Source organism: Terrapene carolina, unplaced genomic scaffold (assembly GCF_002925995.2).
Source record: "Terrapene carolina triunguis isolate 2854851 unplaced genomic scaffold, T_m_triunguis-2.0 Scaffold951, whole genome shotgun sequence".
Classification (NCBI taxonomy): Eukaryota; Metazoa; Chordata; order Testudines; family Emydidae; genus Terrapene; species Terrapene triunguis.
Genome location: NW_020665302.1, coordinates 3,990,570 through 4,000,802, shown reverse-complemented (window position 1 = coordinate 4,000,802; position 10,233 = coordinate 3,990,570).

Below are 10,233 nucleotides of genomic sequence, written 5' to 3'. Positions count from 1 at the left end.
CGAAAGAGTGTCTCTCTCACCAACAGAAGTTAGTTCAATAAAAGTTATCACCTCACCTACCTTGTCTCGCTAATAGCCTGGGACCAAGATGGCTACAACAACAGTGCATAACACAATGAATTGTCTGTTAAGAAAAGTTTGTAATTGATTCCAATAAAGGGGACTGAAACGTTATAGAAATAACTGTTTGGAGTTAATGAAATACACATATTAAGACATTTAGTAACAGCGAATGGTATTGAGTTTGGCCCAAAGAAAATGGAAGTTATTCCTAGATCCCCAAGACTAGAAAAAAGTGGGACAGTTGCATTCCTTCACGGGAAATTGTGATTTTTTTTAATGAAGTGTTTGTCAAACTATGTGACAATTTCAGAACTGATGACGGATCAGAAAAGGTGCTGTATAGATTCCTAAATTACAAGGCTAGAAGGGACCATTGTGATCAGCTAGTCTGACCTCCTGTACAACGCAGGTCAGAGAACTGCCCCAAAATATGAGAGTTGGGGTGAAACAGACAGCGCTCTTCAGCTATTAAAACATGTTTTAATGAAAGATCCAGGTCTTGCACCAGTGTTGATCATCAAGTGGTTTAGGTGCAGTGTTGCTCCCAATGCAAAATAATGGCTCTAAGAAATCTGTGGCATAATTCATTTTTTCGCTAACTACTATGGAACAATGTTATTCCCAAACTGAACAGGAAGTTCTTGGCTGTGTGTGAGCCATATAACATTTTAATATGTATGTTTGGGGATGTACATTTGTTTTAGTGGCTGATCATAAGCCCCTAATTCACATCTTGAATCCTAGCAAATCTACCATGGAATCTAGCATCTGGGGTGACTATTTCATATATGTGGTTATACTATTGAACATATCCCAGGAAAAAGCAATATTGTCGGTGCTTTGTCATGCTTTCTGCTTCCAGATACTCTGTCTGGCCCAATAACAGAAGACTATGTGTGAAAGACAGTGTCAGTATGTATAGCAGTTTTGGAAACATTATGGAGGAACTAAAGACTGGGTCTTAGCAAGACAGTCTCTTCAATTAACTTTATCACACTGCCAAATCTAATACAAGATAATCTTATTCCATTTCATACAGCTGCAATGAACTATCTACCCTGGATATTATTATGGGTTGAGTTAAACTTTGCTGTAATGGGTTGGTTTAAAACTTCATTGAAACTGCTGTTACACTGCCTGAGTGTAAGCGTGCCCTTCATTTACGATAGCTAGAAGAGACAGTTAATGAGCCCAAGGCATAATGGCGTCTGCCTAGAAACTAACACCATAAGGGTGGAAGGTCCCAGTGGATATTGTTTGACCAGTTGTGTGTGTGTGAGGGTATAGACAAGCTGAAGTACAACCAGAAACTGAGAGCGCACACGGAGAGACACCCAGGGACAGCCAGGCGCAGAAGCAGAGAAAGAAAGCCAAGTAGCTGCCGGAAGCCTGGGAGAAGCCTCCAGACTGGTTCTGGGAGGGGGTACTGACTGAAAGAAGCGTACACCTGAGAGCAAGAATAGCCACTCAGGTCAAAAGTGGTAGCAATACTATATTAAGAAACTGCATCATTGTCCCAAACTCCAAGATTAAGAGAGTACTGCCCATGAGACTCACCCGGGTATAGTTCAATTTTAACACATTTTGTGCAGTAAGTTATTTGCCCAAACATTGTCTTGGCTGTTGAACAACTGAGAAGAAATGTTACTACACAGGCTGTGGATAAAACTGGATATGGGTCTGGTTGGATTTATTCAACAATATTATCATGATTGATTATGACCCATCATACCTCGAGTCTAATCACAGAGAGTCCATCACCCGCCTTTGGAAGGACACATGAGGCAGTCTGCATGTTATGGATACCCCTTTGAAGTGGTTTGAGCAATTTCATTGAAAAATTCTTTACAAACTGGATTTAAACATGTAAGAGCTTCCCCCAAATGTCCCAGAATAATTAAAAGATAAAGTCTTTTCGTCATTCTTGAAACAAGCCTCCAAAGAACTGGAAAAGTTGCCAAAAATCCTAATGGCCCTGATCAACTGTGTATAGAGCCCAAGGTGAAACTCTTGCAACCCTATTTCTGTCTTGTGACGTCTCTGTGCTTCACCGCCAAACTGCAGAGAATTTATCTGTGGGCAGTTGTCTATCTATGGACAATGTGCTTTAACAGCATCAAGTGCATATAGAAAAGATTAAACAAGATGCTGATTGCGGACCTAGATGATTAACGAATTGAAGATCATGTCCCATATTGCCAGTACCACAGGCCTGGGAAGGCTGAACTCGACCTACAAAAATGAGCAATGGTTCATCAGAAATTTGTCAGATAATGAGATCATGCTTTGATTCACAAAGCTGAGCCTCTGAGCTGAACACCATCTGAACCTGCATCTGAGGCCTCCCCAAAAGAACATAAGAATGGTCCATCTAGCCCAGTATCCTGTCTACCGACAGTGGTCAATGCCAGGTGCCCCAGAAGGAATAAACACAACAGGTAACGATCAAGTGATCCATCCCCTGTCACCCATTCCCAGCTTCTGGCAAACAGAGGCTAGGGACACCATCCCTGCCCATCCTGGCTAATAGCCATTGATGGACCTATCCTCCATGAACTTATCTAGTTCTTTTTTGAACCCTGTTATAGTCTTGGCCTTCACAACATCCACTTGAAAAGAGTTCAACAAGTGATTTCTGACTTTAATCCAGACAATGTCTCCATGGAAGGAGACAAGAATGCACGGCCAGGATAGAACTCATTTAAGTTCTGATTCAGGAGCTGGGTTTTGAGGTCTGGACATAGGAGATCCTTGTGTTTGAGCCACTGCTACGAGTGGAAGAGTTATGAAAAGGCCTGTTTGATTTAATGAGGGGTAAGTCAGCTCCCCACCCACCTCAAAATAAGGAATGTGGCATACGGCCATCTTGAGGATGCTGCCTGTCTCTAACAGAGAGTGCAGAGGTGGGAGGAAATACGCTAGAACAACATGAAGTTACACTAGGCCTTATTCTCAGTTACCCCAGCCCTGTGCTTGAGGAGGGACAAAGGAGGTGGGGGTGGTGTTAGAGTGAGTTCAAGCCACCTTTATGTTCCCTGTTTTCTTGGGCTGTGCGGGTGTCTGCCCAGCCCCCAGTGTAAGTTAGAGCAACCTCAGGGGCTGCTCCAACTTACATTCTTCTTTCCATAGTCCTTTGGTCTGTGAGAGTAGAGACTAGCCACTGGTCACACCCCAGTACATCCCCAGCTCACACACCCCCCCCCATGCCAGAAGCTGGGACCAGGAGTGTTGAGCTCTACCCCAGCTCACCACTACTGGGGGAATTCTCAGGGGGTTGTTTACACCCATTTTAAGGCTTCTTTACACTGCCAGAGTGGCAGAAAAGGGCCGCAGGGTCACTGGGAATCAGGCTCACAGAGTGTAGGGATGCTCTGGGTCTGGTTTCAGCCGTTATGCTGTGGACGTAAGAGTTAAATGCAAACATTTCCCTGAAACCTGAGACTCCCTGCTTCTTTGAGAATACAACAGTGAGCACAGTGGGCCCAACTCTCTATTGATGTAAATTGGCAGCGCTCCATTGGCTTACCAGTCCTGCCCACCCCCCGAAGAGCAGAGCCTCCGGTGCCTCGGTCCCTTTGCACTTCTGCTCCTTTGCCAGGTACAGAACTCGCTCCTGCAGGTCTGGGAGCTAAATCCAACCAGCAGTGGAGCTGGAGTCGGGGAGCCACCGCTGATTTTCACTCGAGGACAAGGAGTCCATTCACCGCTGTCTCACAGGCAGGGTTGTGTGTGAGGCTCTGTTGCCCCTGTATCCTGTGCAGAATATTTACATTCTGGAGAGCGAGAGGTCCAGGCGTGAGCAGCAGCTCAAGCTGGTCATGTGGCTCCTAATGAAATCCAGACGCTAGAGGAGTGATGACATAGTGCTGTGATTTGCGCTTCCATGCAGACTAAACAAGCAAAGGAGCTTTATACATTGTGCTGTAGCCAGGAGAGCGCAGATGCAAATATAAATCAGGAGTGGGGACACAGACACTCATTCTCTGCCTCAGTGTGTGTCTTTCGCAGCAGCTCAGGTTGGTGTATGAGAGGCAAATGCAGATCAATGCAAATATTAGGCAAAATATCTTTTCTACACTATATTTTACAGGGCTGCAAAGAATCCTGCCTCTGGTATCTGTTTATAGACCCTGATTTGTATTCATCTATTCACTATGAGAGTTGGCAGAACAGTGCATGCAAACAACTTTCAGTCCACAGGTGTTTTACTTTGATTGGTCCATTACAGGTGGGGTATGAATTGTCATCTAAGACACATAGTATTGTTTCCTTTTCCTTATTGGATTATTAGAACTTTTAAAACAGAAGAAAAATGAATAGTGACTTCTGCATTGTCTATATGGAACGTGCCAACACCCGAAGCCTTTGTGGTTGCTGACCATTTTCATGAATTAAATGGCGTTGTCCGAATACTTGTGGACAATAGAAAAGACGACTTCATGAACATCAGCCCCTGTGAAGAGTGCTGCTCAAAGCATTGCATCGTCATGTGATTACTGAGAACCGCCTGGGTGCCGTGTGTCTGTTCCACAAATGCTTCCTCAGTTCATCAAACAAAAGCCTCTTACTGCATTTCCTGAGAAACAGCTCATGTATTTATTGATTTATTATTTTGAACGCCAATCCCAGATTCTAAATACTTTACAAAGCTTAACCCCTACAGCATTAATAGTCACAAAATATACCAATTAACAAACAGATGAAACAAAAAAGATAAGTGAGCTGCCCATATATAAAACCTAGAGACCGCAGTCCTGGTCACCCATAATTATATAGCAACATCTAAGTGTCAAACCTCCCCCTCTCCAAAGCCTCAGAACAAAGGTGGGCTTTGCAATGTACCTGGAAGGTTAAAAAGTCTGGGCTCTGTCCGACTGAGGGGGTTACAGCTCAAGCATCTGTGCTGATTGCATCTGGGGTTGAACAGCTCCAGAGAGAGGCAGGTCTCTCAGGTAATCAGCAGGGATCCTAAAAAATGCAGAAAAGTACAGAATGTGCATTTTTACAGAGAATCATTAGTTTTTACTCCGGGCGCCCAGCTCTGAAGGCAGAGCAGAGAGTGGTGGCTGCTGGCTGGGTGCCCAGCTCTGAAGGCAGCGCTGCCGCCAGCAGCAGCAGCACAGAAGTAAAGGTGGCATGGTATGGTATTGCCACCCTTACTTCTCCACTGCTGCTGGTGGCGGTGTTGCCTTCAGAACTGGGCAACCAGCCAGGAACCGCTGCTCTCCGGCCACCCAGCTCTGGAAGGCATGGGAAACTAAGTTCAGCATTTCATTTTAACTTCAGAAAAATGTGGATTTTTATGTTTTTTACTTAGGGAATTTTGGGCTTTTTTATCACGGAAAACTAGGATCCCTGGTAATCAGGGCCAAACCACTTAGGACTTTGTAGCTTAAAACCAACTCTTTAAATCCCAACCAGAAGGCACTAGGCAGAAGGCACTAGGCAGCCAGTCCAGATTCTGGAGCACAGGGTAATGTGCTCTCTGCCTGGATCACAGCTGCGTAATGGGGTAGCCAATTTCTATACTTAACTTTGGCTTCTGGGTGGTTTCATGGTGTTTGCGTTGTAGGAGTCTAATCATAAGATGACAAAGGCCTGGGTAATTGTAATTGTAGAGATACCTCTACATTTGAAAGAAGATGAGCCACCCTTCTCACCAAACAGAAAGGAGACAAGGCATTCCAGGCATTGCAGTTATCTGTGCTCAGCCATAAGCAGCCCTTGGGTCTAACATGAGCCACAGGACGTGAGCCAATGGCGCAAAAGGTGGATGCACTTCATCAACGGGTGGCTGCTATAACCCTTACCAAATGTCCAGGTAGCGCCTCATCCTACCAACATCTTGTCTGAACTGGACTGAGCCTCAGCCAGCAAGTTTGCCCACACACCCCTTCCAATCTCATACAGACAGTGGCTCAGTGATATCCAAGGCCCCTGCACTCCACAGCAAGGTGGCAGGTTCTCCTGGTGTTTGCAGCTCCTCCGTGCAGCAGACTGGAAATCCTGTGGCAGCTTGAAGTGAACTAAACCACAGAGTTTTTGTTGAATTAACTATGAAAAGGACTCAAACAATCAGCACAGTGTAGGAGGCAGTTTGGGGTTGGAGGGAAAACACATTAGCTGGATGTTTCTGCTAAGAAACTCAGAAGTGAAATAGTTAATGTTGACTCATAGAACCAGATCATCTGCTGTGCCCAGCTTCCACTATGTGCAGTCAAGTGTATGTGTGTGTGAGACGCTGTCAGGGAGCCAATTACAACTCCCTGATCCTCTGTTCTGAACAGCCTTGGGGTTGCTCTAACTTGTTCCCTTTGCCTATGGAGAATGAGGGAGATCTCTGTATTATTGTTATGAATATCATAGGCACCTCAGTTTACTTGTTTGATATTATCTCTCTCCCCTCCCCCCCCACCACTCCTGCTGAGACATAAAGTACCATAAGGGAACAATGGGGAATCTTTTAACTGGGAAATGCCCACCTGGCTGGCTGGCTGGAGCCAGGCTAGCAAGGTGTATTCTTCTCAGGTCCAAGTATAGGATTAGAGGGAATACTAAACCATTAAAGTATCCCAGGCCTTGAGAAGACGTATGTGTGTGTGGGCTGGGGGGGGTGTGTGAATGGGCAGCAGCTGCAGGTGAGTTTCTGACAGAGCGACACTGGGAGGACGTGGCAGGGGCTGCATCTCTTGTTCAGGCCAGGAAAAGGGGCTGTCTGGGCTGAGTGGAATTTAGTTAAAACTTGCAAGGAAAGAATATGAGGATGCTGCTTTTGAGGATGCTGGTCACAGGCATAGGTGCTGGAACTAGGAGTGCTGGGGGTGCGGCAGCACCCCCCGGCTTGAAGTGGTTTCCATTATATACAGGGTTTGCAGTTTGATTAAATGGCTCTCAGCACCCCCACTATAAAAAATTGTTCCAGCCCCCCTGGTCACAGGCTCCCAGAGGAAGAGGGCATCCTGGTGCCAAACCCGATTGGGCCTGTCATGTTATCATGGTTGGTATCCAGAGAGACTGCAGACCAGAAAACCAATCTAGGATCCGTAAAACCGTCTGGTTCCACCCAGAGAGGCGTGAAGATAAGGAAACCTGTCACAAGAGCGATGCACTCGAGAGGGACTAAAAGGGTCAAAAGCCCATTTTGCCTTGTGACTATGACAGTCCCGGGGCACCAAATGCCAGCCAGGCATAGACTGAGAACAGCATCTTCTACACCTGCCTCCAGTATTTTCCCCTGTACCAATGGCTATAAGGAGGATGGGGTAGGAGCTGGCTATGGTGGCCCTATGTCCATCGGGGACTCCCCATGTCAGAAGAATCCCCAGCAGGAGTCTTGTGGGTGGTTTCAACTCCCTTTGTATCACAGCCTGGGTGACGCAAAGAAAGAAGCATGGGGTAGAGGAATGGCCCCTTAAACCATAAGCGAGGCCTCAGAATTAACAGACTAGTTTTGTAGGAATTACAGTAGGCAACATTTTCCCGCCCAAAAATGGAGAACGATTTTCATTTTGTTTAATTTCAAATGGGAATTGTTTACCCGCTGTAACTTTTCAAAACATCTCCAACTTGAAAAGCTACAGCGCAGCAATAGGAAAAAGTGAACCCCCCGCACCCCCCACACACGTACTCCGAAGAGATTGAATTTGCTGCTCTGAGTGGCATAAAGGGAGGCGGAGCGGACAAAATAAATACATTTTTTCTGTATATAACAACTGAATCAAAATGAAAATTGTTATTTGAATTGAAACCAAGTGACAAAGTCATTTTGTTTCATTCTGAAATTGCCCCAGGTAAAATTGAAACATTTTCAACAAAAAATTTCAAATGAAAAATTTTCATTTGACATTTTTCGAGGGGGCGAAAGCAGGTTTTGGGACCAGCTCTAGAGCCCAGGTCTGAAGCAAACTCCACCATTGCAGAGCCCCAGAATGCAGAGCCAGACATACGGCCAGACAGGTGCCTTCCAGAGCGTCCGCTTGTAACCTTAAGCAGCCTCCTTTCTTCACCGATTTCCTTAGCTGTAAAACGGGCGAATAATACTGACATGCACGAGGCTAAACAATTTAGTGCTTGTAAAAATGCATCACACTCTTTCGTGATACTTGGCTATGTAGGTCAATGACTAAATGAAAATTCACCTGTAGCTCTTGTATCGAAACCATTTATAGAAAGTTAAGTGGGTAATAGGTGTTAGTTTGACCAATAACATTTTTGTGTGGAGATATTGGAAAATACAAGCACCAATGGAAAAGCCTGTGGAAAAAAAATATTTATTATTGGTTTTTATCATTTGTTTAGGCTAAAATATGACAGTAGGATGAACTCCGGGGACTCTGATGAGGTGACAAGTTACTATGGTGATGAACGTAGGAAGGAATAACTGTAAACCATCTTAGCCGGGCGCTTTGGGTGACTGGCTGATGGAGCCCACACCGCTTTTGAACACAGCAATGGAGGAAACACTTTCTTTGGAGGCCCAACATCAAATCAATGGCTTGATGGAAGTCAAGAGCCACCTTTAGGATTGCAGGAGATTGCTTGTGGACTTTGGGGGCCTTTTCTGTACCACTGGGGAGCTCCAAGGAAGCAGACAGAGCCTCCATACCTCTCAGAGAAAAGTGCAGCAGAGTTCACTATTTGCTGTCCTCGGGCCGCCAGTGTCTCTTCTTTAGGTGGCCTTCTACTGTCGTGAATGGCCAAGGGTCTCTCTCTTTTACTGATGCCTGTTGAATTACTCCAGGCATCATGCTCCTGTCTTAGTGCTGTCCTGCCCTGCCTGGGCTGCACAAAAGGGCAGGGCATGGCCACTAGCAACCCCAAATGAGCCTTTAAAAACCAAACGTGTATTCTGTCATCATTACAGAACAGCTGTCTGACGTGTGCATGCACTGTCTCCTCCCCCGCATCATATCATGGACGAGGCAATCCAGGTTGCAATTCTGTATTGATTTTGATAGTTGCAAGTGGAGAGGGGAGGGCACTACCTTTCACCTGGGTCAGATTCCATACTCAAAGTGTTGTTCTGACTCCTTTGTGTTGGTCTAAATCTTGTAGGTAAAAAATCAGTATAGTTTAAATCCCGTTGTTTGATTTTCACCTAATGTTTATGGGGTCACCATGCTGCCAGGCTGTTGGCAATCTGCTCTGAGCTGCCCAATAATACGCTAGTAATCTTGATACTGCCATTCCCCCTCCTCGAATGGGTCACATGAGAGTTTTCTTCTTTACTTTAGGGGACGTATTGTCTCAAACAAATTTAATAATTCTTGTTTGAATTTCCTCTAGAGTTCTTTTTGGTAGGACCTGAAAAAGAAAATGACTTTTTGGCAACCAATTCGTTTTTACCACTGCTACGCAGCCAAGCCAAGCCAAACGTCGTTTTTTGCAGTCCAACAACTCCTTTTTCACTTTTAAATAACAGGCTGAACATTAATTTCATAGAGCCAGCTGAGGTTAGGAGAACTATTGACCACTAAGGACACACAGACTCAAATGTGTTTTGAAGCTGTTTGATCATAGATTCCTCCAGCCCTATATTTAATGTTATATTTAATGAAACTCATTTCATAGCCTGGCATATCATTGAATTCATTAACTTCTTTCCGGATGTAAATCATTGTACTGGATTGGTAGCCGCCAGTATCATATTTGCATACAGCACAATGTTGTGTTCTATTAACTGTAACTTCTGCCATGCTGTTATGCTGATATGTATCTTTTTGTACCAGCTGCCCTTGTCTGGTTCCTCTTTGAAATTCTTTGGCGTGTGCCCCTTTAAATTTGTATTCTAGCCAAAACCCATCTCTGACAGCGGTGTTTTTAGGACAGGCCAGTCTACTTTAGGAAAGGCTTTCTCGCTGTCTAAGGACAGCAATAGACCTCTTTTATTCTGCTTATTATGACTTATTCCTATGATTTGTCTAATGTTATTAGCCAGTTGTCTGTTACATATGTGCTGTCTATTATGTATATCATCAATTTGCTTTAGCTGAGGAAGGACAGCGTCTAGTCTTCTGTCAGCAGTCTTTGAAAATAATTTCATGTCTACATTAAGACATGGGATTGGACTGTACAAGCCACACAGTAGCTTGTCCTTTTGTGGTTTTGGTATTGCTACCTTCTCCACCTCTTTCATTGATTGGGGAATCTCCTCACTAACAAAATCATTCA